At 39.2% G+C, this 8,342-nt stretch overlaps 1 non-coding gene across 1 annotated transcript; it reads left to right on the top strand.

The window, feature by feature from the left end:
• The first annotated feature begins 8,223 nt into the window (after positions 1-8,223).
• LOC131933675 (5S ribosomal RNA) lies at positions 8,224-8,342 on the top strand. The gene has a single exon (XR_009385137.1). It is a non-coding gene; the product is annotated as a 5S ribosomal RNA (ribosomal RNA).

Here is an 8,342-nt window from a genome sequence, read left to right as displayed (position 1 = left end):
TTTTTTCATCTTTTGTCTTTTATTTTTTGCCCCACTGGACACCTATTCTTACCACCTGCACTCTTTCCTAAGTTCACCACATACCTGTGAACACTTTTGTAATATCGAAATATTTTTTGTTTGTTTCTTTTGTGCCTTCACGGTAGGCTACCTCGATCCTACCCACCCATGGAAACAAACCCCTTAAAAACCAACAAAGGAAAGATGACCACTCTGCCCAAATTAAATAAATAAACTAAGTAGGCTACAACCTAATAATTAGAAGTAACTCAGTAAGTTAAATAAGGGGTAGGTATGGAAAACATTCGTGTAGGGGTTACAACCACTCGAGCTAATTCGGAAACGTATGGGTGGCCCTAATAAGGGCCGGATGGGTAGAACAAATGGGTGGTCCTGGGTTGAGTTTAACCGCCGAAGCCGTACAGGGTGCGACCTTGACGTTTCAGAGCATAGACGACATCCATAGCAGTGACGGTCTTCCTCTTGGCGTGCTCAGTGTAGGTGACGGCATCACGGATGACATTTTCAAGGAACACCTTGAGGACACCTCTGGTTTCTTCGTAGATCAGACCAGAGATACGTTTGACACCACCTCTGCGAGCAAGACGACGGATGGCTGGCTTGGTGATACCTTGGATGTTATCACGCAACACCTTCCTGTGACGCTTGGCGCCTCCTTTGCCGAGTCCCTTACCACCTTTGCCTCGGCCAGACATATTGAATTTTTCTTCTTTGTTGATGAAGGAGTGTTCGAAAAACGCCGTCTGCAGAGAAACTCGCTCCTTATATACGGTCCTGGGCTCGAGTTCGTTCAATATGGCGGACACCGCCCAACCAAAAGCGGTCGGCGAATGAGCCAGCCAATGAAAAAGCAGCTTGCCGTGTCGACTGGAATGTTGCTGGCTTGTCGGCTAACGGTGTCGTTTTCAAAGTCATTTTTTCACCTATTCTGCTATGCGACCCTTGGATAAAAAATAAAGAGTTTCATTGCCCACACGTGTAGGCATAGAAAAGATCCACGTTTGTCATGTTAAAATATGATATTAGACGTTATTTTCACCGTTTTGTGCGAATAAAACTGAAATATTTCCCTACACCTAATTATGCGAGTACGAGCGAGCTCATTATGCGAGTACGAGAGAATCTCGAACGCTGATTGGTCGAGTACGAACGAAATAATATTCTCGTACTCCGCTCCGTACTCGCAGTGGTTTGTTTACATCGTGAAACGAATAGGTTAGTTAGGCTTCTAATAATTAAATAATCTATGGCGTGTAGTCGTTAAGAATAATTTCTGCTCTCCGATTAAGATCTAGATATCTAGCTCTAACCCTAAAGGGTTTTTCTTTTTTTTTTTTTTATATATATATTTTAAAAAGCAATGGATAGGGTGGTGGGTGGGTGAAAGAAAAATATAAAATTTATTCTCTCCTTTCTTCACATTTGAGATAAATAAAACAATATCAACAGCATGCATACACGAATTCAAATAGCAATGTGATGTGTGAGTTGAATTAAAGAGATAAATGAATAGAACCTATTTCCCGCATCCCCCAGAATAATACTAATAGATGTAGTAGTAGTAGTAGTAGTAGAGTGGCAGACATGGGCAGGGGGTGTAGTGGGTGGGTGGGTGGAAACTCGTGAGGTGGGGGACCTTCACTGCTAATCTGAACGTTGTCAGGTGGTCCTAAAAAGGACCTTGGTTGAGGACAGGGGGTGGTGGTTTGGGCTTAAAAGAAACCTCTTAAGCACGCTCACCACGGATACGTCTGGCTAGCTGGATGTCCTTGGGCATGATGGTGACACGCTTGGCGTGGATGGCGCACAGGTTGGTGTCTTCAAACAGACCGACGAGGTAAGCCTCGCTAGCCTCCTGCAGGGCCATGACAGCGGAGCTCTGGAAGCGAAGGTCAGTCTTGAAGTCCTGGGCGATTTCTCTGACCAGGCGCTGGAATGGCAGCTTGCGAATGAGCAGCTCAGTGCTCTTCTGGTAACGACGGATTTCTCTCAGGGCGACGGTTCCAGGCCTGTAACGATGGGGCTTCTTAACACCGCCGGTGGCTGGTGCTGACTTTCTGGCGGCTTTGGTGGCCAGCTGTTTACGTGGGGCTTTGCCTCCAGTAGATTTTCGGGCGGTTTGTTTGGTACGAGCCATCTTTTTTTTTTTGAATGATCTTAACTGACTGTTAAGGAAATGCGGCAGCTCAGCGCTGCTGGCCCTTTTATAACCGTCCGCCAAACCCTTAGCGCAACGAAGCTCTCCCATTGGACGAGTACGAGTTTAACGACGCTGATTGGCCAGTAGCAGCCACACAACGTTGAGACAGCGTCGACATAGCAGATTATTTTTAGACACGGTATCCAGCCGAGCGATCTATTAATAGCAGACAGGGCCGATAACACAAAATATTCTTCGTTCAAATGAAATCCTTGGTTGTGCCGCTTGTCAATGGAATCCGGTGTGTTTGCTTCTGTCGTCTTCAATGAATTATGAATGTGTGTGTGAGTGATTAGAAAAGAACCCAACATAGACTGCCTGAAACAATTTAGATCTAGACCTAGTCTATAGACCTAGGTAGATATTCTGACCCGATTCGACCGCCCGATCGGCGGTATTTACACAGTGTGTAAATAAATGAGGGGGAAGGATTAATAAAAACATATTTGGTTTTAAAAAGAAGAAGATATAAAATAAAAAGGGTAGACTAGCGGTAGGTTAAAGAATAGAATTTTAAAATAACGACCACCCTTATTTGTTGTAGACAGGGGTTAAACGGAGCACATTTAAAGAAAAATAGATTCTATTTTCATTTGTATCTATGAACGAATACCCCTAAAATATGTCCAGTTACTACTATTAATATGACCGCCCCCTCCCTGTTCTGCTCGTGTAAACCAGTGTAAGTATTATACATCTATAATAATGATCTCATACTGCTAGTGATTGACATGTTGATACGTTATTAATAAAGTTTGAAACAAGTAGGGTAGGGTAGGGTAGGAAAACTCGATTTTTGTTCATTGACACACAACGAAAGCTAATTGGGTAAACTTTGGTTGTCCTGAAAAGGACAGTAGTAGGCTAGGTGGACAGTGGGCAGCAGGGTGACACTGTTTAGCTCTTGCCACCGGGTGTCTTCTGTGACTTCTTGGGCAGAAGCACGGCCTGGATGTTGGGGAGGACACCACCCTGGGCGATGGTGACACCCGACAAAAGTTTGTTCAACTCTTCGTCGTTACGGATGGCCAGCTGGAGGTGACGAGGAATGATTCTTGTCTTCTTGTTGTCTCTGGCAGCGTTGCCGGCCAACTCGAGCACTTCAGCGGCCAAATACTCGAGGACGGCGGCTAGGTAGACTGGGGCACCAGCACCGACACGCTCAGCATAGTTTCCTTTCCTCAACAGACGATGAATACGTCCGACTGGGAATTGAAGGCCTGCCCTGGAGGAGCGAGACTTGGACTTTCCCTTGACTTTACCGCCTTTACCACGTCCGGACATTGTGAGTTGGTTAGGAGCGAGAAGAAATACAGCGACTAACAGCGATACGGCTGCAGGCGATGAATGAAGACTTAACGGCGAGATCGGCCTTTTTATACGAAACGGCGAGGAAATCCGTTCGTCACCAAGCGAGCGTTCTGATTGGCTGCGCAGCGGCTTGGCGTTCGTACTCGTACTCGTACTCTCCAAATTTCCTCGCCGTTTCATATAAAAGGGCGGCCGGCGGTCGGTTCGCCTCATTTCTGTTCAAGCCATTGAAAAGAAAACAACATGCCACCTAAAGTTTCTTCCAAGGGAGCCAAGAAGGCCGGTAAGGCTAAAGCCGTACGCACCGGTGACAAGAAAAAGAAGAGGAGGAGAAAGGAAAGCTACAGCATCTACATTTACAAAGTCTTGAAGCAGGTGCACCCTGACACTGGCATTTCCTCCAAGGCCATGTCCATCATGAACTCCTTCGTCAACGACATCTTTGAGCGCATTTCAGCTGAAGCCAGCCGTCTTGCCCACTACAACAAGCGCAGCACCATCACCTCCAGGGAGATCCAGACCGCTGTCCGTCTCCTCCTGCCCGGTGAGCTGGCCAAACACGCCGTCAGTGAAGGCACCAAGGCTGTCACCAAGTACACCACCAGCAAATAAACACAACAGCAAACAACCACCTGGCTTGCTTGTTGTGTGGCTCTACTACTCGGCCCTTTTCAGGGCCTCCACCCATTCCCAATTAGCTCGGTTTGGTTTACATTGAACGAGTTTTCCCTCCCTTATCCACCTACCCACCCACTCTGTGTAGCTGCCATGTTACAGTTGTTTTTTGTTTAGTCATTCTTTTCTTTAATAAGTAGAGATAGATATACATACATACATAGGCCTGCATAGTAATATGCCTATCCCAACAACTGCACACACTATTCTCTTAACACATTTCATGCTAATTCTATCCTTTAAACTAGACATAAAAAGGCCACATACTTATTACTGGGTGGCTCCTTTTTTTAAAAAACACTATTTCATTCTGCATCTCACACAGGGCATCAGCACACCTCTATGCATATCATTTATTGTGTGTTGTTTGGCATAGATCCAAGGGATGAATGGGATTTAATAGTTTTAATTCAGATTATAAGGCTGGCTGTTGTAATAGGAATTATTAGCCAACACTTTGATTCTTATCACCAGTGCTAACTGCCATTTTCATTACAATACATCCATTCTGGTGGGTTGGTTTTTTTCTGTCTTCATTATATATGTTGAACATAACTGTGTGAATGTGGCTTTTGGTGTTTTTATTATTTTTGTTTTTCTTTCATTAAAGCTACCATGTCAGATTGCTAAGGCATGCATCTGCCACCATTTGTTCACTGATTTATTTTTTTCCTACTACCATCATATCATATGATTCTTTTTGTTTTGTCTTTTGCTAGTCCTGGCTTGAAAATGAGTTGGTTACACTTCTGCACAACATACATTCTCTTTAACAAGACAAAACAACAATTAAATACTCTGAACTTTTTTTTTTATTATCATATATATACTTTTTTTTTTTTCAAATTACAGAAAATAAAAAATAACATGAGCTCAAGTACACAGCTTTCAAGAAGTTCATGGTTTTCTTTGCCAGCCCGCACAATGATTTCAGCACAGATTAAAATTTAAACAATCAAAAGGAGGTTGATCTCTTACCGGCTGACGAGAAAGTTTGCGCAGAAGCATCATTTCTTAAGTCCTTGGTCAGTTGGAGTTGTAAAATGATGAGGTTTTCTTAACATTTGCCCTGGGGCATACATTTATGGTCCTGGTACTAGTTCTATACTGACAAGGATTCTTTCAAAGCAACTTGAGCCCAAAGGGAAGTATTTATATGCCTGCAACATAGCTGTGATTAATAAAGAATGAATTTCAATGCAAAAAATAATAATTTGAATCCCTGCAAGCTCCTTTCACATAAACCAGAGAGAAAAAAATGTATGCCAGTCTATAACATATACAAAATAAATAAATAAGATTGAATATAAAGATTTTTTTTATTCCTCTCATTAGTTCAACCCTTCTCTTTTTATATAAACACCCAAGGCAGACACTTGAGTAAATTAATATCCTTCCATATATTATAGAAACATAAATAAATATGTGTAAAAAGTATTTCATATATGTATATTTTTTTTAATATATATAAATATATATATATATATATATAAATATATATATATATATATATATATATATATATATATATATATATATATATATATATATATATATATATATAATGTAAAAATATTGAATAGACGAATATTGTATATATGTCTATATATACGTATGTATATATATGCATGTTTTGTGTATATATATATATATATATATATATATATATATATATATATATATATATATATATATATATATATATTTACATGTGTGTCTAAATGTATATTCATTGAATATATATTTGAATGTATATTCAAATATATATATTTGAGTGTAGACGAAAGACGCTCAAGTAAAATAATATCCTTCAGAATATTATAATTATAAGTTTTTTTTTTCTACCCCAGCAAACAGAAGGATATATATATACACACATATATATAATTTATATTTACAAATATATATCATATAAGAATTAATATATATATTCATAATATATAAGGATATAATACAAATATATATATATATATATATATATATATGTATAAATAAATAAATTATATATATAGATATATTCATATATAATGTATTTATTATGTAAATATATATATATATGTATATATCAGTGTGTATATATAAAGGTATGTATATATGTTCCAATATATTTATTTGTTTGTTCGGATACATATATATCTGTTGTGTGTATTAAATTGCGCTCTTCTGTCAGTTTTTTCATTTGACGACAGTCGGTTAAGGTACTGGCCCCAGCCTAAAGATATTAGTAGAGCCTTCATAATGTGATGCCATGGGTTAGCAAAAAATAAATGAAGAAAAATCACATAGCAGGACAAATTGACATTTTACATGCTTTCAAACTTAAACTGAAATCAGAAAATGATGTGAAATTCATCTTGTGTATATAGAAAAATAAGCATTGTGCCAAAATCCTAATCATTGGTTTTAAAAATGACACCAGCTTAATTTAAAAACTGGAAATTGTTTTGCCCTGGCGGATGAGATACCGGTAGCCGACACAGGGTTTACAGGCTGATAAAAGAAAGCGGTATACTTAAAGACAAAAGAATACCCTGTGTTAAAGCGGAACCAGCTAAGATTAAAGCTTAAAGTAAAGGCCTGCCCTGTCGCAGAATGTTAAAGTGGCCGGTGAAAGATCCCCGCGCCAGGCTAAAAGCAAGCTGTACACTTATTACTTAACGAGAGCTTCTTCAGGTCTTGTCTGTAGGACAATTCAGTCACAATAACAGGCAGACCAGGCCAGCCCTGGATATAAGCTAATTCATTTTATGCGGTGCTTCGACAGTCAATGAATATGGAGCTGCGGTCAGACTTTCAAACAAACCGCCTGAGTATTTAAAATGGGAAACAATATTTATTAATATTATCACCAACTAGATCTAGATTATATAGGCTACAAGGAAACCCAGAACCAGACTGGAAAGAAGTAAATTTACTCCCACTAATGATGACTTCTCACTAATACTAATAATTAAAAAAATGTTTAAAAAAATTAATTGCTCAAACCTAATAATCATTACAATCAAGCATCAAGTCTGATAGCCAACATTGGACCTAAAATCTAGATCTATTAGTTTTTACTGAACTAAATCTTATGTTAGCTACTAATAATTACTAATGCATTCAATTATTAATACCTAGGCTACTCATTCCTACAGAATCTAGAAATTCTAGATCTAGACTCTAGAGAAATACTGGCGTCCCAGGCCAACCTAACCTTTTAAGCAACATCCTTAATTAGCATTTAATTAACCATGGATCGCCTGCCTTTTTTTTTTCACCGTGAAATTATTATTGTAATTTTTGAAACAGTATTTTGAATAGATCTACCCTCCTGTTTATATTATTTTAGTTAAGCTAGAGCGTTAGATCTAGAATTCTAGATCGTCGCCTAGTTGCGTGTTTTAAAATGAAGCCAGAATATTAATAGACTGAAAATAAATGTGCCAGTTGTCGTGGGAAAAGGTTAAAAGAATAATTAATAAATGAAAAGCATTGAACTATTTCTCAAACATTAAATTAGTAGACTTGTAGGCGGCTAGATCTAGATCTATGTGATGAGTTGGATTAAAATTGAATGAATTCGTGCAGAATGTTTCGGAAGGAGTGAGTGAGCGGGAGACCCAAAAAAGTTAAAGTATCGCCTTTCCGATAGATCATTTCACATGAAAGCGATAGTTAAAGGACAGGTCGGATGCAGGGGGCACCTGGTTTTCTGATTTTAGTCAAGGAAAATGGGGAAAATGTATTTATTTTGTATTTTACAACGCGCGATGCTCGAAAATTAGTAGCTCAGGGAAGTCTACCGGTGGTTACCGCCTCAGGTTAAAAATAGCGACCAATGGCTGTAGAGGGAAAAAAAGGCACATAGTATTCGATATTAAAACAATGTTTCGCTTTTGTGGCGATTTAGGGCGTTTTTTTATTATTGAAATAATATGAGGAAAGCAGTGAAATCATTATTGTAGCCAGAAAAGGACGAATAACTGCTGATTTCGTTTGAGTATATTTATAAGCCCCAATTTTCTCACACCGATGTCTACGGCCATACCACGTTGAAAATACCGGTTCTCGTCCGATCACCGCAGTCAAGCAACGTCGGGCGTGGTTAGTACTTAGATGGGTGACCGCTTGGGAACACCACGTGTTGTAGACT

The sequence above is a fragment of the Physella acuta genome, unplaced genomic scaffold (assembly GCF_028476545.2).
Source record: "Physella acuta isolate Inbredline_101_S28 unplaced genomic scaffold, ASM2847654v3 ptg002597l, whole genome shotgun sequence".
NCBI lineage: Eukaryota > Metazoa > Mollusca > Gastropoda > Physidae > Physella > Physella acuta.
This window is presented reverse-complemented; position numbering and strand designations above follow the sequence as displayed.